This window comes from Lissotriton helveticus, chromosome 4_1 (genome assembly GCF_964261635.1).
Source record: "Lissotriton helveticus chromosome 4_1, aLisHel1.1, whole genome shotgun sequence".
Classification (NCBI taxonomy): Eukaryota; Metazoa; Chordata; class Amphibia; order Caudata; family Salamandridae; genus Lissotriton; species Lissotriton helveticus.
Genome location: NC_136063.1, coordinates 1,200,606,985 through 1,200,634,420, shown reverse-complemented (window position 1 = coordinate 1,200,634,420; position 27,436 = coordinate 1,200,606,985). Strand labels below are relative to the sequence as shown.

Below are 27,436 nucleotides of genomic sequence, written 5' to 3'. Positions count from 1 at the left end.
TCAGAAAAAGATACTCAATCACTAAACAAGTATTATTAGGTTTTAATAAACAAGTACTCTTATAAAACCCAATTTCATTTCTTGAATACTTTACAATTTTCTTTTCATGAAGGCATTAATATTGCTCAAATAGAGGTAGTAATGTCATCTACGTCTTTTTCATAGATATGTATTTTTTTATTTTGCAATAACAGTATTCACTCTATAATCTTGAAAATACTTGGGTTTTTATGAGGTTTAAGATGATCTGTTCAACAGTAAGATTAATCAGACTTTTATATTTTAATTGTATCAAAATAGGACCTAATGAAAATGATTTGTTATATAACAAAGAGAAAAGCAAGGCACTGCTGAGAGTTGAACTCAGGATCTCCTGTTTACTAGACAGGTGCTTTAACCAGCTCAGCCACAGCACCCCCTTGAGTCTTAAGTTTGAAAGACTTTTGTTTATGGTGTTCAAGAGAATATTGTTTTTTCACTTTCATAATATTTTATAAGTTCACAGTCTTCTCTACTCAAACACTTTAGATGAAGACGCTTCACTTATTCAAAAACACCTCTCTAATTTGAAGTTTACCCTATTCATAGAATTTTAAAATACACCTTGCTGAAGAATGGATTAGTTGTATTCAACAACCGAGTGATCATTCAGCTCTATCTTGTTCTTTGTCATTTTCTTTTCGCTATTTCAGTCAATGCATTCCTACAAAAATCTTCACAATACCAAGTATTTTATTTCGTTTTATGATAACTTTTTCTAAAGTTCATAGAACCGGACGTTTATTCTTAAATTGTATTCAACACTTGTTTGATGAACATTATTTCTAAAGCATGGAGAAAAAAGTTAGGTGCTGCTGAGATTTGAACTCAGGATTTCCAGTTTACGAGACAGGCACTTTAACCACTAAGACACAGCACCAACGTCAATGAAGTAAAATTCATGAATAATTTATTGTTGATGATGAAAATTTGTTTCCTGCTATTAATTCTTCTTTATATGTACTGTAATCTTAATCAGAAAAAGATACTCAATCACTAAACAAGTATTATTAGGTTTTAATAAACAAGTACTCTTATAAAACCCAATATCATTTCTTGAATACTTTACAATTTTCTTTTCATGAAGGCATTAATATTGCTCAAATAGAGGTAGTAATGTCATCTACGTCTTTTTCATAGATATGTATTTTTTTTATTTTGCAATAACAGTATTCACTCTATAATCTTGAAAATACTTGGGCTTTTATGAGGTTTAAGATGATCTGTTCAACAGTAAGATTAATCAGACTTTTATATTTTAATTGTATCAAAATAGGACCTAATGAAAATGATTTGTTATATAACAAAGAGAAAAGCAAGGCACTGCTGAGAGTTGAACTCAGGATCTCCTGTTTACTAGACAGGTGCTTTAACCAGCTAAGCCACAGCACCCCCTTGAGTCTTAAGTTTGAAAGACTTTTCTTTATGGTGTACAAGAGAATATTGTTTTTTCACTTTCATAATATTTTATAAGTTCACAGTCTTCTCTACTCAAACACTTTAGATGAAGACGCTTCACTTATTCAAAAACACCTCTCTAATTTGAAGTTTACCCTATTCATAGAATTTTAAAATATACCTTGCTGAAGAATGGATTAGTTGTATTCAACAACCGAGTGATCATTCGGCTCTATCTTGTTCTTTGTCATTTTCTTTTCGCTATTTCAGTCAATGCATTCCTACAAAAATCTTCACAATACCAAGTATTTTATTTTGTTTTATGATAACTTTTTCTAAAGTTCATAGAACCAGACGTTTATTCTTAAATTGTATTCAACACTTGTTTGATGAACATTATTTCTAAAGCATGGAGAAAAAAGTTAGGTGCTGCTGAGATTTGAACTCAGGATTTCCAGTTTACGAGACAGGTGCTTTAACCACTAAGACACAGCACCAACGTCAATGAAGTAAAATTCATGAATAATTTATTGTTGATGATGAAAATTTGTTTCCTGCTATTAATTCTTCTTTATATGTACTGTAATCTTAATCAGAAAAAGATACTCAATCACTAAACAAGTATTATTAGGTTTTAATAAACAAGTACTCTTATAAAACCCAATATCATTTCTTGAATACTTTACAATTTTCTTTTCATGAAGGCATTAATATTGCTCAAATAGAGGTAGTAATGTCATCTACGTCTTTTTCACAGATATGTCTTTTTTTATTTTGCAATAACAGTATTCACTCTATAATCTTCAAAATACTTGGGTTTTTATGAGGTTTAAGATGATCTGTTCAACAGTAAGATTAATCAGACTTTTATATTTTAATTGTATCAAAATAGGACCTAATGAAAATGATTTGTTATATAACAAAGAGAAAAGCAAGGCAATGCTGAGAGTTGAACTCAGGATCTCCTGTTTACTAGACAGGTGCTTTAACCAGCTAAGCGACAGCACCCCCTTGAGTCTTAAGTTTGAAAGACTTTTCTTTATGGTATTCAAGAGAATATTGTTTTTTCACTTTCATAATATTTTATAAGTTCAGAGTCTTCTCTACTCAAACACTTTAGATGAAGACGCTTCACTTATTCAAAAACACCTCTCTAATTTGAAGTTTACCCTATTCATAGAATTTTAAAATATACCTTGCTGAAGAATGGATTAGTTGTATTCAAAAACCGAGTGATCATTCAGCTCTATCTTGTTCTTTGTCATTTTCTTTTCGCAATTTCAGTCAATGCATTCCTACAAAAATCTTCACAATACCAAGTATTTTATTTCGTTTTATGATAACTTTTTCTAAAGTTCATAGAACAAGACGTTTATTCTTAAATTGTATTCAACACTTGTTTGATGAAAATTATTTCTAAAGCATGGAGAAAACAGTTAGGTGCTGCTGAGATTTGAACTCAGGATTTCCTGTTTACGAGACAGGCGCTTTAACCACTAAGCCACAGCACCAACGTCAATGAAGTAAAATTCATGAATAATTTATTATTGATGATGAATATTTGTTTCCTGCTATTAATTCTTCTTTATATGTACTGTAATCTTAATCAGAAAAAGATACTCAATCACTAAACAAGTATTAATAGGTTTTAATAAACAAGTACTCTTATAAAACCCAATTTCATTTCTTGAATACTTTACAATTTTCTTTTCATGAAGGCATTAATATTGCTCAAATAGAGGTAGTAATGTCATCTACGTCTTTTTCATAGATATGTCTTTTTTTCATTTAGCAATAACAGTATTCACTCTATAATCTTGAAAATACTTGGGTTTTTATGAGGTTTAAGATGATCTGTTCAACAGTAAGATTAATCAGACTTTTATATTTTAATTGTAACAAAATAGGACCGAATGAAAATGATTTGTTATATAACAAAGAGAAAAGCAAGGCAATGCTGAGAGTTGAACTCAGGATCTCCTGATTACTAGACAGGTGCTTTAACCAGCTAAGCCACAGCACCCCCTTGAGTCTTAAGTTTGAAAGACTTTTCTTTATGGTGTTCAAGAGAATATTGCTTTTTCACTTTCATAATATTTTATAAGTTCACAGTCTTCTCTACTCAAACACTTTAGATGAAGACGCTTCACTTATTCAAAAACACCTCTCTAATTTGAAGTTTATCCTATTCATAGAATTTTAAAATATACTTTGCTGAAAAATGGATTAGATGTATTCAACAACCGAGTGATCATTCAGCTCTATCTTGTTCTTTGTCATTTTCTTTTCGCTATTTCAGTCAATGCATTCCTACAAAAATCTTCACAATACCAAGTATTTTATTTCGTTTAATGATAACTTTTTCTATGGTTCGTAGAACCAGACGTTTATTCTTAAATTGTATTCAACACTTGTTTGATGAAAATTATTTCTAAAGCATGGAGAAAACAGTTAGGTGCTGTTGAGATTTGAACTCAGGATTTCCTATTTACGAGACAGGCGCTTTAACCACTAAGCCACAGAACCAACGTCAATGAAGTAAAATTCATGAATAATATATTGTTGATGATGAAAATGTGTTTCCTGCTATTAATTCTTCTTTATATGTACTGTAATCTTAATCAGAAAAAGATACTCAATCACTGAACAAGTATTAATAGGTTTTAATAATAAGTACTCTTATAAAACCCAATTTCATTTCTTGAATACTTTACAATTTTCTTTTCATGAAGGCATTAATATTGCTCAAATAGAGGTAGTAATGTCATCTACGTCTTTTTCATAGATATGTCTTTTTTTATTTTGGAATAACAGTATTCACTCTATAATCTTGAAAATACTTGGGTTTTTATGAGGTTTAAGATGATCTGTTCAACAGTAAGATTAATCAGACTTTTATATTTTAATTGTAACAAAATAGGACCGAATGAAAATGATTTGTTATATAACAAAGAGAAAAGCAAGGCAATGCTGAGAGTTGAACTCAGGATCTCCTGATTACTAGACAGGTGCTTTAACCAGCTAAGCCACAGCACCCCCTTGAGTCTTAAGTTTGAAAGACTTTTCTTTATGGTGTTCAAGAGAATATTGCTTTTTCACTTTCATAATATTTTATAAGTTCACAGTCTTCTCTACTCAAACACTTTAGATGAAGACGCTTCACTTATTCAAAAACACCTCTCTAATTTGAAGTTTACCCTATTCATAGAATTTTAAAATATACTTTGCTGAAGAATGGATTAGTTGTAATCAACAACCGAGTGATCATTCAGCTCTATCTTGTTCTTTGTCATTTTCTTTTCGCTATTTCAGTCAATGCATTCCTACAAAAATCTTCACAATAACAAGTATTTTATTTCGTTTAATGATAACTTTTTCTATGGTTCGTAGAACCAGACGTTTATTCTTAAATTGTATTCAACACTTGTTTGATGAAAATTATTTCTAAAGCATGGAGAAAACAGTTAGGTGCTGCTGAGATTTGAACTCAGGATTTCCTGTTTACGAGACAGGCGCTTTAACCACTAAGCCACAGCACCAACGTCAATGAAGTAAAATTCATGAATAATTTATTGTTGATGATGAATATTTGTTTCCTGCTATTAATTCTTCTTTATATGTACTGTAATCTTAATCAGAAAAAGATACTCAATCACTAAACAAGTATTAATAGGTTTTAATAAACAAGTACTCTTATAAAACCCAATTTCATTTCTTGAATACTTTACAATTTTCTTTTCATGAAGGCATTAATATTGCTCAAATAGAGGTAGTAATGTCATCTACGTCTTTTTCATAGATATGTCTTTTTTTCATTTTGCAATAACAGTATTCACTCTATAATCTTGAAAATACTTGGGTTTTTATGAGGTTTAAGATGATCTGTTCAACAGTAAGATTAATCAGACTTTTATATTTTAATTGTAACAAAATAGGACCGAATGAAAATGATTTGTTATATAACAAAGAGAAAAGCAAGGCAATGCTGAGAGTTGAACTCAGGATCTCCTGATTACTAGACAGGTGCTTTAACCAGCTAAGCCACAGCACCCCCTTGAGTCTTAAGTTTGAAAGACTTTTCATTATGGTGTTCAAGAGAATATTGCTTTTTCACTTTCATAATATTTTATAAGTTCACAGTCTTCTCTACTCAAACACTTTAGATGAAGACGCTTCACTTATTCAAAAACACCTCTCTAATTTGAAGTTTATCCTATTCATAGAATTTTAAAATATACTTTGCTGAAGAATGGATTAGTTGTATTCAACAACCGAGTGATCATTCAGCTCTATCTTGTTCTTTGTCATTTTCTTTTCGCTATTTCAGTCAATGCATTCCTACAAAAATCTTCACAATACCAAGTATTTTATTTCGTTTAATGATAACTTTTTCTATGGTTCGTAGAACCAGACGTTTATTCTTAAATTGTATTCAACACTTGTTTGATGAAAATTATTTCTAAAGCATGGAGAAAACAGTTAGGTGCTGCTGAGATTTGAACTCAGGATTTCCTATTTACGAGACAGGCGCTTTAACCACTAAGCCACAGAACCAACGTCAATGAAGTAAAATTCATGAATAATATATTGTTGATGATGAAAATTTGTTTCCTGCTATTAATTCTTCTTTATATGTACTGTAATCTTAATCAGAAAAAGATACTCAATCACTGAACAAGTATTAATAGGTTTTAATAATAAGTACTCTTATAAAACCCAATTTCATTTCTTGAATACTTTACAATTTTCTTTTCATGAAGGCATTAATATTGCTCAAATAGAGGTAGTAATGTCATCTACGTCTTTTTCATAGATATGTCTTTTTTTATTTTGGAATAACAGTATTCACTCTATAATCTTGAAAATACTTGGGTTTTTATGAGGTTTAAGATGATCTGTTCAACAGTAAGATTAATCAGACTTTTATATTTTAATTGTAACAAAATAGGACCGAATGAAAATGATTTGTTATATAACAAAGAGAAAAGCAAGGCAATGCTGAGAGTTGAACTCAGGATCTCCTGATTACTAGACAGGTGCTTTAACCAGCTAAGCCACAGCACCCCCTTGAGTCTTAAGTTTGAAAGACTTTTCTTTATGGTGTTCAAGAGAATATTGCTTTTTCACTTTCATAATATTTTATAAGTTCACAGTCTTCTCTACTCAAACACTTTAGATGAAGACGCTTCACTTATTCAAAAACACCTCTCTAATTTGAAGTTTACCCTATTCATAGAATTTTAAAATATACTTTGCTGAAGAATGGATTAGTTGTATTCAACAACCGAGTGATCATTCAGCTCTATCTTGTTCTTTGTCATTTTCTTTTCGCTATTTCAGTCAATGCATTCCTACAAAAATCTTCACAATACCAAGTATTTTATTTCGTTTAATGATAACTTTTTCTATGGTTCGTAGAACCAGACGTTTATTCTTAAATTGTATTCAACACTTGTTTGATGAAAATTATTTCTAAAGCATGGAGAAAACAGTTAGGTGCTGCTGAGATTTGAACTCAGGATTTCCTATTTACGAGACAGGCGCTTTAACCACTAAGCCACAGAACCAACGTCAATGAAGTAAAATTCATGAATAATATATTGTTGATGATGAAAATGTGTTTCCTGCTATTAATTCTTCTTTATATGTACTGTAATCTTAATCAGAAAAAGATACTCAATCACTGAACAAGTATTAATAGGTTTTAATAATAAGTACTCTTATAAAACCCAATTTCATTTCTTGAATACTTTACAATTTTCTTTTCATGAAGGCATTAATATTGCTCAAATAGAGGTAGTAATGTCATCTACGTCTTTTTCATAGATATGTCTTTCTTTATTTTGGAATAACAGTATTCACTCTATAATCTTGAAAATACTTGGCTTTTTATGAGGTTTAAGATGATCTGTTCAACAGTAAGATTAATCAGACTTTTATATTTTAATTGTATCAAAATAGGACCGAATGAAAATGATTTGTTATATAACAAAGAGAAAAGCAAGGCAATGCTGAGAGTTGAACTCAGGATCTCCTGATTACTAGACAGGTGCTTTAACCAGCTAAGCCACAGCACCCCCTTGAGTCTTAAGTTTGAAAGACTTTTCTTTACGGTGTTCAAGAGAATATTGCTTTTTCACTTTCATAATATTTTATAAGTTCACAGTCTTCTCTACTCAAACACTTTAGATGAAGACGCTTCACTTATTCAAAAACACCTCTGTAATTTGAAGTTTACCCTATTCATAGAATTTTAAAATATACTTTGCTGAAGAATGGATTAGTTGTATTCAACAACCGAGTGATCATTCAGCTCTATCTTGTTCTTTGTCATTTTCTTTTCGCTATTTCAGTCAATGCATTCCTACAAAAATCTTCACAATACCAAGTATTTTTCTTCGTTTAATGATAACTTTTTCTAAAGTTCATAGAACCAGACGTTTATTCTTAAATTGTATTCAACACTTGTTTGATGAAAATTATTTCTAAAGCATGGAGAAAACAGTTAGGTGCTGCTGAGATTTGAACTCAGGATTTCTGGTTTATGAGACAGGTGCTTTAACCACTAAGCCACAGAACCAACGTCAATGAAGTAAAATTCATGAATAATATATTGTTGATGATGAAAATTTGTTTCCTGCTATTAATTCTTCTTTATATGTACTGTAATCTTAATCAGAAAAAGATACTCAATCACTGAACAAGTATTAATAGGTTTTAATAAACAAGTACTCTTATAAAACCCAATTTCATTTCTTGCAATACTTTACAATTTTCTTTTCATGAAGGCATTAATATTGCTCAAATAGAGGTAGTAATGTCATCTACGTCTTTTTCATAGATATGTCTTTTTTTATTTTGCAATAACAGTATTCACTCTATAATCTTGAAAATACTTGGGTTTTTATGAGGTTTAAGATGATCTGTTCAACAGTAAGATTAATCAGACTTTTATATTTTAATTGTATCAAAATAGGACCTAATGAAAATGATTTGTTATGTAACAAAGAGAAAAGCAAGGCAATGCTGAGAGTTGAACTCAGGATCTCCTGTTTACTAGACAGGTGCTTTAACCAGCTAAGCCACAGCACCCCCTTGAGTCTTAAGTTTGAAAGACTTTTCTTTATGGTGTTCAAGAGAATATTGCTTTTTCACTTTCATAATATTTTATAAGTTCACAGTCTTCTCTACTCAAACACCATAGATGAAGACGCTTCACTTATTCAAAAACACCTTTCTAATTTGAAGTTTACCCTACTCATAGAATTTCAAAAAATACCTTGCTGAAGAATGGATTAGTTGTATTCAACAACCGAGTGATCATCCAGCTCTATCTTGTTCTTTGTCATTTTCTTTTCGCTATTTCAGTCAATGCATTCCTACAAAAATCTTCACAATACCAAGTATTCTATTTCGTTTAATGATAACTTTTTCTAAAGTTCATAGAACCAGACGTTTATTCTTAAATTGTATTCAACACTTGTTTGATGAAAAGTATTTCTAAAGCATGGAGAAAACAGTTAGGTGTTGCTGAGATTTGAACTCAGGATTTCCTGTTTACGAGACAGGCGCTTTAACCACTAAGCCACAGCACCAACATCGATGAAGTAAAATTCATGAAAAATGTATTGTTGATGATGAAAATTTGTTTCCTGCTATTAATTCTTCTTTATATGTACTGTAATCTTAATAAGAAAAAGATACTCAATCACTAAACAAGTATTAATAGATTTTAATAAACAAGTACTTTTATAAAACCCAATTTCATTTCTTGAATACTTTACAATTTTCTTTTCATGAAGGCATTAATATTGCTCAAATAGAGGTAGTAATGTCATCTACGTCTTTTTCATAGATATGTCTTTTTTTATTTTGCAATAACAGTATTCACTCTATAATCTTGAAAATACTGGGTTTTTATGAGGTTTAAGATGATCTGTTCAACAGTAAGATTAATCAGACTTTTATACTTTAATTGTATCAAAATAGGACCTAAAGAAAATGATTTGTTATATAACAAAGAGAAAAGCAAGGCACTGCAGAGAGATGAATTCAGGATCTCCTGTTTACTAGACAGGCGCTTTACCCAGCAAAGCCACAGCACCCCCTTGAGTCTTAAGTTTGAAAGACTTTTCTTTATGGTTTTAAGAGAATATTGTTTTTTCACTTTCATAATATTTTATAAGTTCACAGTCTTCTCTACTCAAACACTTTAGATGAAGACGCTTCACTTATTCAAAAACACCTCTCTAATTTGAAGTTTACCCTATTCATAGAATTTTAAAATATACCTTGCAGAAGAATGGATTAGTTGTATTCAACAACCGAGTGATCATTCAGCTCTATCTTGTTCTTTGTCATTTTCTTTTCGCTATTTCAGTCAATGCATTCCTACAAAAATCTTCACAATACCAAGAATTTTATATCGTTTTATGGTAACTTTTTCTAAAGTTCATAGAACCAGACGTTTATTCTTAAATTGTATTCAACACTTGTTTGATGAAAATTATTACTAAAGCATGGAGAAAACAGTTAGGTGATGCTGAGATTTGAACTCAGGATTTCCTGTTTACGAGACAGGCGCTTTAACCACTAAGCCACAGCACCAAAGTCAATGAAATAAAATTCATGAATAATTTATTGTTGATGATGAAAATTTGTTTCCTGCTATTAATTCTTTTTTATATGTACTGTAATCTTAATCAGAAAAAGATACTCAATCACTAAACAAGTATTAATAGATTTTAATAAACAAGTACTCTTATAAAACCCAATTTCATTTCTTGAATACTTTACAATTTTCTTTTCATGAAGGCATTAATATTGCTCAAATAGAGGTAGTAATGTCATCTACGTCTTTTTCATAGATATGTCTTTTTTAATTTTGCAATAACAGTATTCACTCTATAATCTTGAAAATACTTGGGTTTTTATGAGGTTTAAGATGATCTGTTCAACAGTAAGATTAATCAGACTTTTATACTTTAATTGTATCAAAATAGGACCTAAAGAAAATGATTTGTTATATAACAAAGAGAAAAGCAAGGCACTGCAGAGAGATGAATTCAGGATCTCCTGTTTACTAGACAGGCGCTTTACCCAGCTAAGCCACAGCACCCCCTTGAGTCTTAAGTTTGAAAGACTTTTCTTTATGGTTTTAAGAGAATATTGTTTTTTCACTTTCATAATATTTTATAAGTTCACAGTCTTCTCTACTCAAACACTTTAGATGAAGACGCTACACTTATTCAAAAACACCTCTCTAATTTGAAGTTTACCCTATTCATAGAATTTTAAAATATACCTTGCTGAAGAATGGATTAGTTGTATTCAACAACCGAGTGATCATTCAGCTCTATCTTGTTCTTTGTCATTTTCTTTTCGCTATTTCAGTCAATGCATTCCTACAAAAATCTTCACAATACCAAGAATTTTATATCGTTTTATGGTAACTTTTTCTAAAGTTCATAGAACCAGACATTTATTCTTAAATTGTATTCAACACTTGTTTGATGAAAATTATTTCTAAAGCATGGAGAAAACAGTTAGGTGCTGCTGAGATTTGAACTCAGGATTTCCTGTTTACGAGACAGGCGCTTTAACCACTAAGCCACAGCACCAAAGTCAATGAAATAAAATTCATGAATAATTTATTGTTGATGATGAAAATTTGTTTCCTGCTATTAATTCTTCTTTATATGTACTGTAATCTTAATCAGAAAAAGATACTCAATCACTAAACAAGTATTATTAGGTTTTAATAAACAAGTACTCTTATAAAACCCAATATCATTTCTTGAATACTTTACAATTTTCTTTTCATGAAGGCATTAATATTGCTCAAATAGAGGTAGTAATGTCATCTACGTCTTTTTCACAGATATGTCTTTTTTTATTTTGCAATAACAGTATTCACTCTATAATCTTCAAAATACTTGGGTTTTTATGAGGTTTAAGATGATCTGTTCAACAGTAAGATTAATCAGACTTTTATATTTTAATTGTATCAAAATAGGACCTAATGAAAATGATTTGTTATATAACAAAGAGAAAAGCAAGGCAATGCTGAGAGTTGAACTCAGGATCTCCTGTTTACTAGACAGGTGCTTTAACCAGCTAAGCGACAGCACCCCCTTGAGTCTTAAGTTTGAAAGACTTTTCTTTATGGTATTCAAGAGAATATTGTTTTTTCACTTTCATAATATTTTATAAGTTCAGAGTCTTCTCTACTCAAACACTTTAGATGAAGACGCTTCACTTATTCAAAAACACCTCTCTAATTTGAAGTTTACCCTATTCATAGAATTTTAAAATATACCTTGCTGAAGAATGGATTAGTTGTATTCAAAAACCGAGTGATCATTCAGCTCTATCTTGTTCTTTGTCATTTTCTTTTCGCTATTTCAGTCAATGCATTCCTACAAAAATCTTCACAATACCAAGTATTTTATTTCGTTTAATGATAACTTTTTCTATGGTTCGTAGAACCAGACGTTTATTCTTAAATTGTATTCAACACTTGTTTGATGAAAATTATTTCTAAAGCATGGAGAAAACAGTTAGGTGCTGCTGAGATTTGAACTCAGGATTTCCTATTTACGAGACAGGCGCTTTAACCACTAAGCCACAGAACCAACGTCAAAGAAGTAAAATTCATGAATAATATATTGTTGATGATGAAAATTTGTTTCCTGCTATTAATTCTTCTTTATATGTACTGTAATCTTAATCAGAAAAAGATACTCAATCACTGAACAAGTATTAATAGGTTTTAATAATAAGTACTCTTATAAAACCCAATTTCATTTCTTGAATACTTTACAATTTTCTTTTCATGAAGGCATTAATATTGCTCAAATAGAGGTAGTAATGTCATCTACGTCTTTTTCATAGATATGTCTTTTTTTATTTTGGAATAACAGTATTCACTCTATAATCTTGAAAATACTTGGGTTTTTATGAGGTTTAAGATGATCTGTTCAACAGTAAGATTAATCAGACTTTTATATTTTAATTGTAACAAAATAGGACCGAATGAAAATGATTTGTTATATAACAAAGAGAAAAGCAAGGCAATGCTGAGAGTTGAACTCAGGATCTCCTGATTACTAGACAGGTGCTTTAACCAGCTAAGCCACAGCACCCCCTTGAGTCTTAAGTTTGAAAGACTTTTCTTTATGGTGTTCAAGAGAATATTGCTTTTTCACTTTCATAATATTTTATAAGTTCACAGTCTTCTCTACTCAAACACTTTAGATGAAGACGCTTCACTTATTCAAAAACACCTCTCTAATTTGAAGTTTACCCTATTCATAGAATTTTAAAATATACTTTGCTGAAGAATGGATTAGTTGTATTCAACAACCGAGTGATCATTCAGCTCTATCTTGTTCTTTGTCATTTTCTTTTCGCTATTTCAGTCAATGCATTCCTACAAAAATCTTCACAATACCAAGTATTTTATTTCGTTTAATGATAACTTTTTCTATGGTTCGTAGAACCAGACGTTTATTCTTAAATTGTATTCAACACTTGTTTGATGAAAATTATTTCTAAAGCATGGAGAAAACAGTTAGGTGCTGCTGAGATTTGAACTCAGGATTTCCTATTTACGAGACAGGCGCTTTAACCACTAAGCCACAGAACCAACGTCAATGAAGTAAAATTCATGAATAATATATTGTTGATGATGAAAATGTGTTTCCTGCTATTAATTCTTCTTTATATGTACTGTAATCTTAATCAGAAAAAGATACTCAATCACTGAACAAGTATTAATAGGTTTTAATAATAAGTACTCTTATAAAACCCAATTTCATTTCTTGAATACTTTACAATTTTCTTTTCATGAAGGCATTAATATTGCTCAAATAGAGGTAGTAATGTCATCTACGTCTTTTTCATAGATATGTCTTTCTTTATTTTGGAATAACAGTATTCACTCTATAATCTTGAAAATACTTGGCTTTTTATGAGGTTTAAGATGATCTGTTCAACAGTAAGATTAATCAGACTTTTATATTTTAATTGTATCAAAATAGGACCGAATGAAAATGATTTGTTATATAACAAAGAGAAAAGCAAGGCAATGCTGAGAGTTGAACTCAGGATCTCCTGATTACTAGACAGGTGCTTTAACCAGCTAAGCCACAGCACCCCCTTGAGTCTTAAGTTTGAAAGACTTTTCTTTACGGTGTTCAAGAGAATATTGCTTTTTCACTTTCATAATATTTTATAAGTTCACAGTCTTCTCTACTCAAACACTTTAGATGAAGACGCTTCACTTATTCAAAAACACCTCTGTAATTTGAAGTTTACCCTATTCATAGAATTTTAAAATATACTTTGCTGAAGAATGGATTAGTTGTATTCAACAACCGAGTGATCATTCAGCTCTATCTTGTTCTTTGTCATTTTCTTTTCGCTATTTCAGTCAATGCATTCCTACAAAAATCTTCACAATACCAAGTATTTTTCTTCGTTTAATGATAACTTTTTCTAAAGTTCATAGAACCAGACGTTTATTCTTAAATTGTATTCAACACTTGTTTGATGAAAATTATTTCTAAAGCATGGAGAAAACAGTTAGGTGCTGCTGAGATTTGAACTCAGGATTTCTGGTTTATGAGACAGGTGCTTTAACCACTAAGCCACAGAACCAACGTCAATGAAGTAAAATTCATGAATAATATATTGTTGATGATGAAAATTTGTTTCCTGCTATTAATTCTTCTTTATATGTACTGTAATCTTAATCAGAAAAAGATACCCAATCACTGAACAAGTATTAATAGGTTTTAATAAACAAGTACTCTTATAAAACCCAATTTCATTTCTTGCAATACTTTACAATTTTCTTTTCATGAAGGCATTAATATTGCTCAAATAGAGGTAGTAATGTCATCTACGTCTTTTTCATAGATATGTCTTTTTTTATTTTGCAATAACAGTATTCACTCTATAATCTTGAAAATACTTGGGTTTTTATGAGGTTTAAGATGATCTGTTCAACAGTAAGATTAATCAGACTTTTATATTTTAATTGTATCAAAATAGGACCTAATGAAAATGATTTGTTATGTAACAAAGAGAAAAGCAAGGCAATGCTGAGAGTTGAACTCAGGATCTCCTGTTTACTAGACAGGTGCTTTAACCAGCTAAGCCACAGCACCCCCTTGAGTCTTAAGTTTGAAAGACTTTTCTTTATGGTGTTCAAGAGAATATTGCTTTTTCACTTTCATAATATTTTATAAGTTCACAGTCTTCTCTACTCAAACACCATAGATGAAGACGCTTCACTTATTCAAAAACACCTTTCTAATTTGAAGTTTACCCTACTCATAGAATTTCAAAAAATACCTTGCTGAAGAATGGATTAGTTGTATTCAACAACCGAGTGATCATCCAGCTCTATCTTGTTCTTTGTCATTTTCTTTTCGCTATTTCAGTCAATGCATTCCTACAAAAATCTTCACAATACCAAGTATTCTATTTCGTTTAATGATAACTTTTTCTAAAGTTCATAGAACCAGACGTTTATTCTTAAATTGTATTCAACACTTGTTTGATGAAAAGTATTTCTAAAGCATGGAGAAAACAGTTAGGTGTTGCTGAGATTTGAACTCAGGATTTCCTGTTTACGAGACAGGCGCTTTAACCACTAAGCCACAGCACCAACATCGATGAAGTAAAATTCATGAAAAATGTATTGTTGATGATGAAAATTTGTTTCCTGCTATTAATTCTTCTTTATATGTACTGTAATCTTAATAAGAAAAAGATACTCAATGACTAAACAAGTATTAATAGATTTTAATAAACAAGTACTTTTATAAAACCCAATTTCATTTCTTGAATACTTTACAATTTTCTTTTCATGAAGGCATTAATATTGCTCAAATAGAGGTAGTAATGTCATCTACGTCTTTTTCATAGATATGTCTTTTTTTATTTTGCAATAACAGTATTCACTCTATAATCTTGAAAATACTGGGTTTTTATGAGGTTTAAGATGATCTGTTCAACAGTAAGATTAATCAGACTTTTATACTTTAATTGTATCAAAATAGGACCTAAAGAAAATGATTTGTTATATAACAAAGAGAAAAGCAAGGCACTGCAGAGAGATGAATTCAGGATCTCCTGTTTACTAGACAGGCGCTTTACCCAGCTAAGCCACAGCACCCCCTTGAGTCTTAAGTTTGAAAGACTTTTCTTTATGGTTTTAAGAGAATATTGTTTTTTCACTTTCATAATATTTTATAAGTTCACAGTCTTCTCTACTCAAACACTTTAGATGAAGACGCTTCACTTATTCAAAAACACCTCTCTAATTTGAAGTTTACCCTATTCATAGAATTTTAAAATATACCTTGCAGAAGAATGGATTAGTTGTATTCAACAACCGAGTGATCATTCAGCTCTATCTTGTTCTTTGTCATTTTCTTTTCGCTATTTCAGTCAATGCATTCCTACAAAAATCTTCACAATACCAAGAATTTTATATCGTTTTATGGTAACTTTTTCTAAAGTTCATAGAACCAGACGTTTATTCTTAAATTGTATTCAACACTTGTTTGATGAAAATTATTACTAAAGCATGGAGAAAACAGTTAGGTGATGCTGAGATTTGAACTCAGGATTTCCTGTTTACGAGACAGGCGCTTTAACCACTAAGCCACAGCACCAAAGTCAATGAAATAAAATTCATGAATAATTTATTGTTGATGATGAAAATTTGTTTCCTGCTATTAATTCTTTTTTATATGTACTGTAATCTTAATCAGAAAAAGATACTCAATCACTAAACAAGTATTAATAGATTTTAATAAACAAGTACTCTTATAAAACCCAATTTCATTTCTTGAATACTTTACAATTTTCTTTTCATGAAGGCATTAATATTGCTCAAATAGAGGTAGTAATGTCATCTACGTCTTTTTCATAGATATGTCTTTTTTAATTTTGCAATAACAGTATTCACTCTATAATCTTGAAAATACTTGGGTTTTTATGAGGTTTAAGATGATCTGTTCAACAGTAAGATTAATCAGACTTTTATACTTTAATTGTATCAAAATAGGACCTAAAGAAAATGATTTGTTATATAACAAAGAGAAAAGCAAGGCACTGCAGAGAGATGAATTCAGGATCTCCTGTTTACTAGACAGGCGCTTTACCCAGCTAAGCCACAGCACCCCCTTGAGTCTTAAGTTTGAAAGACTTTTCTTTATGGTTTTAAGAGAATATTGTTTTTTCACTTTCATAATATTTTATAAGTTCACAGTCTTCTCTACTCAAACACTTTAGATGAAGACGCTACACTTATTCAAAAACACCTCTCTAATTTGAAGTTTACCCTATTCATAGAATTTTAAAATATACCTTGCTGAAGAATGGATTAGTTGTATTCAACAACCGAGTGATCATTCAGCTCTATCTTGTTCTTTGTCATTTTCTTTTCGCTATTTCAGTCAATGCATTCCTACAAAAATCTTCACAATACCAAGAATTTTATATCGTTTTATGGTAACTTTTTCTAAAGTTCATAGAACCAGACATTTATTCTTAAATTGTATTCAACACTTGTTTGATGAAAATTATTTCTAAAGCATGGAGAAAACAGTTAGGTGCTGCTGAGATTTGAACTCAGGATTTCCTGTTTACGAGACAGGCGCTTTAACCACTAAGCCACAGCACCAAAGTCAATGAAATAAAATTCATGAATAATTTATTGTTGATGATGAAAATTTGTTTCCTGCTATTAATTCTTCTTTATATGTACTGTAATCTTAATGACAAAAAGATACTCAATCACTAAACAAGTATTAATAAGTTTTAATAAACAAGTACTCTAATAAAACCCAATTTCATTTCTTGAATACTTTACAATTTTCTTTTCATGAAGGCATTAATATTGCTCAAATAGAGGTAGTAATGTCATCTACGTCTTTTTCATAGATATGTCTTTTTTTATTTTGCAATAACAGTATTCACTCTATAATCTTGAAAATACTTGGGTTTTTATGAGGTTTAAGATGATCTGTTCAACAGTAAGATTAATCATACTTTTATATTTTAATTGTATCAAAATAGGACCTAATGAAAATGATTTGTTATATAACAAAGAGAAAAGCAAGACACTGCTGAGAGTTGAACTCAGGATCTCCTGTTTACTAGACAGGCGCTTTAACCAGCTAAGCCACAGCACCCCCTTGAGTCTCAAGTTTGAAAGACTTTTCTTTATGGTGTTCAAGAGAATATTGTTTTTTCACTTTCATAATATTTTATAAGTTCACAGTCTTCTCTACTCAAACACTTTAGATAAAGACGCTTCACTTATTCAAAAACACCTCTCTAATTTGAAGTTTACCCTATTCATAGAATTTTAAAATATACCTTGCAGAAGAATAGATTAGTTGTATTCAACAACCGAGTGATCATTCAGCTCTATCTTGTTCTTTGTCATTTTCTTTTCGCTATTTCAGTCAATGCATTCCTACATAAATCTTCACAATACCAAGAATTTTATATCGTTTTATGATAACTTTTTCTAAAGTTCATAGAACCAGACGTTTCTTCTTAAATTGTATTCAACACTTGTGTGATGAAAATTATTTCTAAAGCATGGAGAAAACAGTTAGGTGCTGCTGAGATTTGAACTCAGGATTTCCTGTTTACGAGACAGGCGATTTAAACACTAAGCCACAGCACCAACGTCAATGAAATAAAATTCATGAATAATTTATTGTTGATGATGAAAATTTGTTTCCTGCTATTAATTCTTCTTTATATGTACTGTAATCTTAATCACAAAAAGATACTCAATCACTAAACAAGTATTAATAAGTTTTAATAAACAAGTACTCTAATAAAACCCAGTTTCATTTCTTGAATACTTTACAATTTTCTTTTCATGAAGGCATTAATATTGCTCAAATAGAGGTAGTAATGTCATCTACGTATTTTTCATAGATATGTTTTTTTATTTTGCAATAACAGTATTCACTCTATAATCTTGAAAATACTTGGGTTTTTATGAGGTTTAAGATGATCTGTTCAACAGTAAGATTAATCGGACTTTTATATTTTAATTATATCAAAATAGGACCTAATAAAAATGGTTTGTTATATAACAAAGAGAAAAGCAATCCACTGCTGAGAGTTGAACTCTGGATCTCCTGTTTACTAGACAGGCGCTTTAACCAGCTAAGCCACAGCACCCCCTTGAGTCTTAAGTTTGAAAGACTTTTCTTTATGGTGTTCAAGAGAATAATGTTTTTTCACTTTCATAATATTTTATAAGTTCACAGTCTTCTCTACTCAAACACTTTAGATGAAGACGCTTCACTTATTCAAAAACACCTCTCTAATTTGAAGTTTACCCTATTCATAGAATTTTAAAATATACCTTGCAGAAGAATGGATTAGTTGTATTCAACAACCGAGTGATCATTCAGCTCTATCTTGTTCTTTGTCATTTTCTTTTCGCTATTTCAGTCAATGCATTCCTACAAAAATCTTCACAATACCAAGAATTTTATATCGTTTTATGGTAACTTTTTCTAAAGTTCATAGAACCAGACGTTTATTCTTAAATTGTATTCAACACTTGTTTGATGAAAATTATTACTAAAGCATGGAGAAAACAGTTAGGTGATGCTGAGATTTGAACTCAGGATTTCCTGTTTACGAGACAGGCGCTTTAACCACTAAGCCACAGCACCAAAGTCAATGAAATAAAATTCATGAATAATTTATTGTTGATGATGAAAATTTGTTTCCTGCTATTAATTCTTTTTTATATGTACTGTAATCTTAATCAGAAAAAGATACTCAATCACTAAACAAGTATTAATAGATTTTAATAAACAAGTACTCTTATAAAACCCAATTTCATTTCTTGAATACTTTACAATTTTCTTTTCATGAAGGCATTAATATTGCTCAAATAGAGGTAGTAATGTCATCTACGTCTTTTTCATAGATATGTCTTTTTTAATTTTGCAATAACAGTATTCACTCTATAATCTTGAAAATACTTGGGTTTTTATGAGGTTTAAGATGATCTGTTCAACAGTAAGATTAATCAGACTTTTATACTTTAATTGTATCAAAATAGGACCTAAAGAAAATGATTTGTTATATAACAAAGAGAAAAGCAAGGCACTGCAGAGAGATGAATTCAGGATCTCCTGTTTACTAGACAGGCGCTTTACCCAGCTAAGCCACAGCACCCCCTTGAGTCTTAAGTTTGAAAGACTTTTCTTTATGGTTTTAAGAGAATATTGTTTTTTCACTTTCATAATATTTTATAAGTTCACAGTCTTCTCTACTCAAACACTTTAGATGAAGACGCTACACTTATTCAAAAACACCTCTCTAATTTGAAGTTTACCCTATTCATAGAATTTTAAAATATACCTTGCTGAAGAATGGATTAGTTGTATTCAACAACCGAGTGATCATTCAGCTCTATCTTGTTCTTTGTCATTTTCTTTTCGCTATTTCAGTCAATGCATTCCTACAAAAATCTTCACAATACCAAGAATTTTATATCGTTTTATGGTAACTTTTTCTAAAGTTCATAGAACCAGACATTTATTCTTAAATTGTATTCAACACTTGTTTGATGAAAATTATTTCTAAAGCATGGAGAAAACAGTTAGGTGCTGCTGAGATTTGAACTCAGGATTTCCTGTTTACGAGACAGGCGCTTTAACCACTAAGCCACAGCACCAAAGTCAATGAAATAAAATTCATGAATAATTTATTGTTGATGATGAAAATTTGTTTCCTGCTATTAATTCTTCTTTATATGTACTGTAATCTTAATGACAAAAAGATACTCAATCACTAAACAAGTATTAATAAGTTTTAATAAACAAGTACTCTAATAAAACCCAATTTCATTTCTTGAATACTTTACAATTTTCTTTTCATGAAGGCATTAATATTGCTCAAATAGAGGTAGTAATGTCATCTACGTCTTTTTCATAGATATGTCTTTTTTTATTTTGCAATAACAGTATTCACTCTATAATCTTGAAAATACTTGGGTTTTTATGAGGTTTAAGATGATCTGTTCAACAGTAAGATTAATCATACTTTTATATTTTAATTGTATCAAAATAGGACCTAATGAAAATGATTTGTTATATAACAAAGAGAAAAGCAAGACACTGCTGAGAGTTGAACTCAGGATCTCCTGTTTACTAGACAGGCGCTTTAACCAGCTAAGCCACAGCACCCCCTTGAGTCTCAAGTTTGAAAGACTTTTCTTTATGGTGTTCAAGAGAATATTGTTTTTTCACTTTCATAATATTTTATAAGTTCACAGTCTTCTCTACTCAAACACTTTAGATAAAGACGCTTCACTTATTCAAAAACACCTCTCTAATTTGAAGTTTACCCTATTCATAGAATTTTAAAATATACCTTGCTGAAGAATAGATTAGTTGTATTCAACAACCGAGTGATCATTCAGCTCTATCTTGTTCTTTGTCATTTTCTTTTCGCTATTTCAGTCAATGCATTCCTACATAAATCTTCACAATACCAAGAATTTTATATCGTTTTATGATAACTTTTTCTAAAGTTCATAGAACCAGACGTTTCTTCTTAAATTGTATTCAACACTTGTGTGATGAAAATTATTTCTAAAGCATGGAGAAAACAGTTAGGTGCTGCTGAGATTTGAACTCAGGATTTCCTGTTTACGAGACAGGCGATTTAAACACTAAGCCACAGCACCAACGTCAATGAAATAAAATTCATGAATAATTTATTGTTGATGATGAAAATTTGTTTCCTGCTATTAATTCTTCTTTATATGTACTGTAATCTTAATCACAAAAAGATACTCAATCACTAAACAAGTATTAATAAGTTTTAATAAACAAGTACTCTAATAAAACCCAGTTTCATTTCTTGAATACTTTACAATTTTCTTTTCATGAAGGCATTAATATTGCTCAAATAGAGGTAGTAATGTCATCTACGTATTTTTCATAGATATGTTTTTTTATTTTGCAATAACAGTATTCACTCTATAATCTTGAAAATACTTGGGTTTTTATGAGGTTTAAGATGATCTGTTCAACAGTAAGATTAATCGGACTTTTATATTTTAATTATATCAAAATAGGACCTAATAAAAATGGTTTGTTATATAACAAAGAGAAAAGCAATCCACTGCTGAGAGTTGAACTCTGGATCTCCTGTTTACTAGACAGGCGCTTTAACCAGCTAAGCCACAGCACCCCCTTGAGTCTTAAGTTTGAAAGACTTTTCTTTATGGTGTTCAAGAGAATAATGTTTTTTCACTTTCATAATATTTTATAAGTTCACAGTCTTATCTACTCAAACACTTTAGATGAAGATGCTTCACGTATTCAAAAACACCTCTCAAATTTGAAGTTTACCCTATTCATGGAATTTTAAAATATACCTTGCTGAAGAATGGATTAGTTGTATTCAACAACCGAGTGATCATTCATCTCTATCTTGTTCTTTGTCATTTTCTTTTTGCTATTTCAGTCAATGCATTCCTACAAAAATCTTCACAATACCAAGTATTTTATATCGTTTTATGATAACTTTTTCTAAAGTTCATAGAACCAGACGTTTATTCTTAAATTGTATTCAACACTTGTTTGATGAAAATTATTTCTTAAGCATGGAGAAAACAGTTAGGTGTTGCTGAGATTTGAACTCAGGATTTCCTGTTCACGAGACAGGCGCTTTAACCACTAAGCCACAGCACCAAAGTCAATGAAATAAAATTCATGAATAATTTATTGTTGATGATGAAAATTTGTTTCCTGCTATTAATTCTTCTTTATATGTACTGTAATCTTAATCACAAAAAGATACTCAATCACTAAACAAGTATTAATAAGTTTTAATAAACAAGTACTCTAATAAAACCCAATTTCATTTCTTGAATACTTTACAATTTTCTTTTCACGAAGGCATTAATATTGCTCAAATAGAGGTAGTAATGTCATCTACGTCTTTTTCACAGATATGTCTTTTTTTATTTTGCAATAACAGTATTTACTCTATAATCCTGAAAATACTTGGGTTTTTATGAGGTTTAAGATGATCTGTTCAACAGTAAGATTAATCAGACTTTTATATTTTAATTGTATCAAAATAGGACCTAATGAAAATGATTTGTTATATAACAACGAGAAAAGCAAGACACTGCTGAGAGTTGAACTCAGGATCTCCTGTTTACTAGACAGGTGCTTTAACCAGCTAAGCCACAGCACCCCCTTCAGTCTTAAGTTTGAAAGACTTTTCTTTATGGTGTTCAAGAGAATATTGTTTTTTCACTTTCATAATATTTTATAAGTTCAGAGTCTTCTCTACTCAAACACTTTAGATGAAGTCGCTTCACTTATTCAAAAACACCTCTCTAATTTGAAGTTTACCCTATTCATAGAATTTTAAAATATACCTTGCTGAAGAATGGATTAGTTGTATTCAACAACCGAGTGATCATTCAGCTCTATCTTGTTCTTTGTCATTTTCCTTTCGCAATTTCAGTCAATGCATTCCTACAAAAATCTTCACAATACCAAGTATTTTATTTCGTTTTATGATAACTTTTTCTAAAGTTCATAGAACCAGACGTTTATTCTTAAATTGTATTCAACACTTGTTTGATGAAAATTATTTCTAAAGCATGGAGAAAACAGTTAGGTGCCGCTGAGATTTGAACTCAGGATTTCCTGTTTAAGAGACAGGCGCTTTAACCACTAAGCCACAGCACCAACGTCAATGAAGTAAAATTCATGAAAAATTTATTGTCGATGATGAAAATTTGTTTCCTGCTATTAATTCTTCTTTATATGTAATAATAATCCACATTTGTAAAGCGCACAATCACCCGTGAGGGTCTCTAGGCACTGGGGGCCGTCGGGAAGATTAAGCAAGCTATTGCCCAGAGTCACATGGTGCTGGGCTGACCTGTCGCCAGAGCCAGAGATCGAACCCTGATCCCCAGATTCCAGTGTCAGTCGCCCTGGCCGCGGCGCCACACCTCTCCCACTGTACTGTACTGTAATCTTAATCAGAAAAAGATACTCAATCACTAAACAAGTATTATTAGGTTTTAATAAACAAGTACTCTTATAAAACCCAATATCATTTCTTGAATACTTTACAATTTTCTTTTCATGAAGGCATTAATATTGCTCAAATAGAGGTAGTAATGTCATCTACGTCTTTTTCACAGATATGTCTTTTTTTATTTTGCAATAACAGTATTCACTCTATAATCTTGAAAATACTTGGGCTTTTATGAGGTTTAAGATGATCTGTTCAACAGTAAGATTAATCAGACTTTTATATTTTAATTGTATCAAAATAGGACCTAATGAAAATGATTTGTTATATAACAAAGAGAAAAGCAAGGCACTGCTGAGAGTTGAACTCAGGATCTCCTGTTTACTAGACAGGTGCTTTAACCAGCTAAGCCACAGCACCCCCTTGAGTCTTAAGTTTGAAAGACTTTTCTTTATGGTGTTCAAGAGAATATTGTTTTTTCACTTTCATAATATTTTATAAGTTCAGAGTCTTCTCTACTCAAACACTTTAGATGAAGACGCTTCACTTATTCAAAAACACCTCTCTAATTTGAAGTTTACCCTATTCATAGAATTTTAAAATATACCTTGCTGAAGAATGGATTAGTTGTATTCAAAAACCGAGTGATCATTCAGCTCTATCTTGTTCTTTGTCATTTTCTTTTCGCAATTTCAGTCAATGCATTCCTACAAAAATCTTCACAATACCAAGTATTTTATTTCGTTTTATGATAACTTTTTCTAAAGTTCATAGAACAAGACGTTTATTCTTAAATTGTATTCAACACTTGTTTGATGAAAATTATTTCTAAAGCATGGAGAAAACAGTTAGGTGCTGCTGAGATTTGAACTCAGGATTTCCAGTTTACGAGACAGGCGCTTTAACCACTAAGCCACAGCACCAACGTCAATGAAGTAAAATTCATGAATAATTTATTATTGATGATGAATATTTGTTTCCTGCTATTAATTCTTCTTTATATGTACTGTAATCTTATTCAGAAAAAGATACTCAATCACTAAACAAGTATTAATAGGTTTTAATAAACAAGTACTCTTATAAAACCCAATTTCATTTCTTGAATACTTTACAATTTTCTTTTCATGAAGGCATTAATATTGCTCAAATAGAGGTAGTAATGTCATCTACGTCTTTTTCATAGATATGTCTTTTTTCATTTTGCAATAACAGTATTCACTCTATAATCTTGAAAATACTTGGGTTTTTATGAGGTTTAAGATGATCTGTTCAACAGTAAGATTAATCAGACTTTTATATTTTAATTGTAACAAAATAGGACCGAATGAAAATGATTTGTTATATAACAAAGAGAAAAGCAAGGCAATGCTGAGAGTTGAACTCAGGATCTCCTGATTACTAGACAGGTGCTTTAACCAGCTAAGCCACAGCACCCCCTTGAGTCTTAATTTTGAAAGACTTTTCTTTATGGTGTTCAAGAGAATATTGCTTTTTCACTTTCATAATATTTTATAAGTTCACAGTCTTCTCTACTCAAACACTTTAGATGAAGACGCTTCACTTATTCAAAAACACCTCTCTAATTTGAAGTTTATCCTATTCATAGAATTTTAAAATATACTTTGCTGAAGAATGGATTAGTTGTATTCAACAACCGAGTGATCATTCAGCTCTATCTTGTTCTTTGTCATTTTCTTTTCGCTATTTCAGTCAATGCATTCCTACAAAAATCTTCACAATACCAAGTATTTTATTTCGTTTAATGATAACTTTTTCTATGGTTCGTAGAACCAGACGTTTATTCTTAAATTGTATTCAACACTTGTTTGATGAAAATTATTTCTAAAGCATGGAGAAAACAGTTAGGTGCTGCTGAGATTTGAACTCAGGATTTCCTATTTATGAGACAGGCGCTTTAACCACTAAGCCACAGAACCAACGTCAATGAAGTAAAATTCATGAATAATATATTGTTGATGATGAAAATTTGTTTCCTCCTATTAATTCTTCTTTATATGTACTGTAATCTTAATCAGAAAAATATACTCAATCACTGAACAAGTATTAATAGGTTTTAATAATAAGTACTCTTATAAAACCCAATTTCATTTCTTGAATACTTTACAATTTTCTTTTCATGAAGGCATTAATATTGCTCAAATAGAGGTAGTAATGTCATCTACGTCTTTTTCATAGATATGTCTTTTTTTATTTTGGAATAACAGTATTCACTTTATAATCTTGAAAATACTTGGGTTTTTATGAGGTTTAAGATGATCTGTTCAACAGTAAGATTAATCAGACTTTTATATTTTAATTGTAACAAAATAGGACCGAATGAAAATGATTTGTTATATAACAAAGAGAAAAGCAAGGCAATGCTGAGCGTTGAACTCAGGATCTCCTGATTACTAGACAGGTGATTTAACCAGCTAAGCCACAGCACCCCCTTGAGTCTTAAGTTTGAAAGACTTTTCTTTATGGTGTTCAAGAGAATATTGCTTTTTCACTTTCATAATATTTTATAAGTTCACAGTCTTCTCTACTCAAACACTTTAGATGAAGACGCTTCACTTATTCAAAAACACCTCTCTAATTTGAAGTTTACCCTATTCATAGAATTTTAAAATATACTTTGCTGAAGAATGGATTAGTTGTATTCAACAACCGAGTGATCATTCAGCTCTATCTTGTTCTTTGTCATTTTCTTTTCGCTATTTCAGTCAATGCATTCCTACAAAAATCTTCACAATACCAAGTATTTTATTTCGTTTAATGATAACTTTTTCTATGGTTCGTAGAACCAGACGTTTATTCTTAAATTGTATTCAACACTTGTTTGATGAAAATTATTTCTAAAGCATGGAGAAAACAGTTAGGTGCTGCTGAGATTTGAACTCAGGATTTCCTGTTTACGAGACAGGCGCTTTAACCACTAAGCCACAGCACCAACGTCAATGAAGTAAAATTCATGAATAATTTATTGTTGATGATGAATATTTGTTTCCTGCTATTAATTCTTCTTTATATGTACTGTAATCTTAATCAGAAAAAGATACTCAATCACTAAACAAGTATTAATAGGTTTTAATAAACAAGTACTCTTATAAAACCCAATTTCATTTCTTGAATACTTTACAATTTTCTTTTCATGAAGGCATTAATATTGCTCAAATAGAGGTAGTAATGTCATCTACGTCTTTTTCATAGATATGTCTTTTTTTCATTTTGCAATAACAGTATTCACTCTATAATCTTGAAAATACTTGGGTTTTTATGAGGTTTAAGATGATCTGTTCAACAGTAAGATTAATCAGACTTTTATATTTTAATTGTAACAAAATAGGACCGAATGAAAATGATTTGTTATATAACAAAGAGAAAAGCAAGGCAATACTGAGAGTTGACCTCGGGATCTCCTGATTACTAGACAGGTGCTTTAACCAGCTAAGCCACAGCACCCCCTTGAGTCTTAAGTTTGAACGACTTTTCTTTATGGTGTTCAAGAGAATATTGCTTTTTCACTTTCATAATATTTTATAAATTCACAGTCTTCTCTACTCAAACACTTTAGATGAAGACGCTTCACTTATTCAAAAACACCTCTCTAATTTGAAGTTTACCCTATTCATAGAATTTTAAAATATACTTTGCTGAAGAATGGATTAGTTGTATTCAACAACCGAGTGATCATTCAGCTCTATCTTGTTCTTTGTCATTTTCTTTTCGCTATTTCAGTCAATGCATTCCTACAAAAATCTTCACAATACCAAGTATTTTTCTTCGTTTAATGATAACTTTTTCTAAAGTTCATAGAACCAGACGTTTATTCTTAAATTGTATTCAACACTTGTTTGATGAAAATTATTTCTAAAGCATGGAGAAAACAGTTAGGTGCTGCTGAGATTTGAACTCAGGATTTCTG

General features: G+C 30.6%; 25 non-coding genes across 25 annotated transcripts; all 25 read right to left on the bottom strand.

Moving 5' to 3' along the window:
- Positions 1–342: 342 nt before the first annotated feature.
- Positions 343–416, bottom strand: TRNAT-AGU (transfer RNA threonine (anticodon AGU)). Its single transcript has one exon. It is a non-coding gene; the product is annotated as a tRNA-Thr (tRNA).
- Positions 417–846: 430 nt separating this feature from the next.
- On the bottom strand, positions 847–919 carry TRNAT-CGU (transfer RNA threonine (anticodon CGU)). The gene has a single exon. It is a non-coding gene; the product is annotated as a tRNA-Thr (tRNA).
- A 438-nt stretch (positions 920–1,357) lies between these two features.
- On the bottom strand, positions 1,358–1,431 carry TRNAT-AGU (transfer RNA threonine (anticodon AGU)). The gene has a single exon. It is a non-coding gene; the product is annotated as a tRNA-Thr (tRNA).
- Positions 1,432–1,861: 430 nt separating this feature from the next.
- On the bottom strand, positions 1,862–1,934 carry TRNAT-CGU (transfer RNA threonine (anticodon CGU)). Its single transcript has one exon. It is a non-coding gene; the product is annotated as a tRNA-Thr (tRNA).
- A 941-nt stretch (positions 1,935–2,875) lies between these two features.
- On the bottom strand, positions 2,876–2,948 carry TRNAT-CGU (transfer RNA threonine (anticodon CGU)). The gene has a single exon. It is a non-coding gene; the product is annotated as a tRNA-Thr (tRNA).
- Positions 2,949–4,903: 1,955 nt separating this feature from the next.
- TRNAT-CGU (transfer RNA threonine (anticodon CGU)) lies at positions 4,904–4,976 on the bottom strand. Its single transcript has one exon. It is a non-coding gene; the product is annotated as a tRNA-Thr (tRNA).
- Positions 4,977–5,918: 942 nt separating this feature from the next.
- On the bottom strand, positions 5,919–5,991 carry TRNAT-CGU (transfer RNA threonine (anticodon CGU)). Its single transcript has one exon. It is a non-coding gene; the product is annotated as a tRNA-Thr (tRNA).
- A 940-nt stretch (positions 5,992–6,931) lies between these two features.
- On the bottom strand, positions 6,932–7,004 carry TRNAT-CGU (transfer RNA threonine (anticodon CGU)). Its single transcript has one exon. It is a non-coding gene; the product is annotated as a tRNA-Thr (tRNA).
- Positions 7,005–8,959: 1,955 nt separating this feature from the next.
- Positions 8,960–9,032, bottom strand: TRNAT-CGU (transfer RNA threonine (anticodon CGU)). The gene has a single exon. It is a non-coding gene; the product is annotated as a tRNA-Thr (tRNA).
- Positions 9,033–9,971: 939 nt separating this feature from the next.
- Positions 9,972–10,044, bottom strand: TRNAT-CGU (transfer RNA threonine (anticodon CGU)). Its single transcript has one exon. It is a non-coding gene; the product is annotated as a tRNA-Thr (tRNA).
- A 940-nt stretch (positions 10,045–10,984) lies between these two features.
- TRNAT-CGU (transfer RNA threonine (anticodon CGU)) lies at positions 10,985–11,057 on the bottom strand. The gene has a single exon. It is a non-coding gene; the product is annotated as a tRNA-Thr (tRNA).
- Positions 11,058–11,998: 941 nt separating this feature from the next.
- Positions 11,999–12,071, bottom strand: TRNAT-CGU (transfer RNA threonine (anticodon CGU)). Its single transcript has one exon. It is a non-coding gene; the product is annotated as a tRNA-Thr (tRNA).
- Positions 12,072–13,011: 940 nt separating this feature from the next.
- TRNAT-CGU (transfer RNA threonine (anticodon CGU)) lies at positions 13,012–13,084 on the bottom strand. The gene has a single exon. It is a non-coding gene; the product is annotated as a tRNA-Thr (tRNA).
- Positions 13,085–15,039: 1,955 nt separating this feature from the next.
- Positions 15,040–15,112, bottom strand: TRNAT-CGU (transfer RNA threonine (anticodon CGU)). Its single transcript has one exon. It is a non-coding gene; the product is annotated as a tRNA-Thr (tRNA).
- A 939-nt stretch (positions 15,113–16,051) lies between these two features.
- TRNAT-CGU (transfer RNA threonine (anticodon CGU)) lies at positions 16,052–16,124 on the bottom strand. The gene has a single exon. It is a non-coding gene; the product is annotated as a tRNA-Thr (tRNA).
- Positions 16,125–17,064: 940 nt separating this feature from the next.
- Positions 17,065–17,137, bottom strand: TRNAT-CGU (transfer RNA threonine (anticodon CGU)). Its single transcript has one exon. It is a non-coding gene; the product is annotated as a tRNA-Thr (tRNA).
- Positions 17,138–17,574: 437 nt separating this feature from the next.
- Positions 17,575–17,648, bottom strand: TRNAT-AGU (transfer RNA threonine (anticodon AGU)). The gene has a single exon. It is a non-coding gene; the product is annotated as a tRNA-Thr (tRNA).
- Positions 17,649–19,090: 1,442 nt separating this feature from the next.
- TRNAT-CGU (transfer RNA threonine (anticodon CGU)) lies at positions 19,091–19,163 on the bottom strand. Its single transcript has one exon. It is a non-coding gene; the product is annotated as a tRNA-Thr (tRNA).
- Positions 19,164–20,103: 940 nt separating this feature from the next.
- Positions 20,104–20,176, bottom strand: TRNAT-CGU (transfer RNA threonine (anticodon CGU)). Its single transcript has one exon. It is a non-coding gene; the product is annotated as a tRNA-Thr (tRNA).
- A 437-nt stretch (positions 20,177–20,613) lies between these two features.
- TRNAT-AGU (transfer RNA threonine (anticodon AGU)) lies at positions 20,614–20,687 on the bottom strand. The gene has a single exon. It is a non-coding gene; the product is annotated as a tRNA-Thr (tRNA).
- A 1,442-nt stretch (positions 20,688–22,129) lies between these two features.
- On the bottom strand, positions 22,130–22,202 carry TRNAT-CGU (transfer RNA threonine (anticodon CGU)). The gene has a single exon. It is a non-coding gene; the product is annotated as a tRNA-Thr (tRNA).
- Positions 22,203–22,639: 437 nt separating this feature from the next.
- On the bottom strand, positions 22,640–22,713 carry TRNAT-AGU (transfer RNA threonine (anticodon AGU)). The gene has a single exon. It is a non-coding gene; the product is annotated as a tRNA-Thr (tRNA).
- Positions 22,714–23,857: 1,144 nt separating this feature from the next.
- Positions 23,858–23,931, bottom strand: TRNAT-AGU (transfer RNA threonine (anticodon AGU)). Its single transcript has one exon. It is a non-coding gene; the product is annotated as a tRNA-Thr (tRNA).
- A 430-nt stretch (positions 23,932–24,361) lies between these two features.
- On the bottom strand, positions 24,362–24,434 carry TRNAT-CGU (transfer RNA threonine (anticodon CGU)). The gene has a single exon. It is a non-coding gene; the product is annotated as a tRNA-Thr (tRNA).
- Positions 24,435–26,388: 1,954 nt separating this feature from the next.
- Positions 26,389–26,461, bottom strand: TRNAT-CGU (transfer RNA threonine (anticodon CGU)). The gene has a single exon. It is a non-coding gene; the product is annotated as a tRNA-Thr (tRNA).
- Positions 26,462–27,436: the final 975 nt, after the last annotated feature.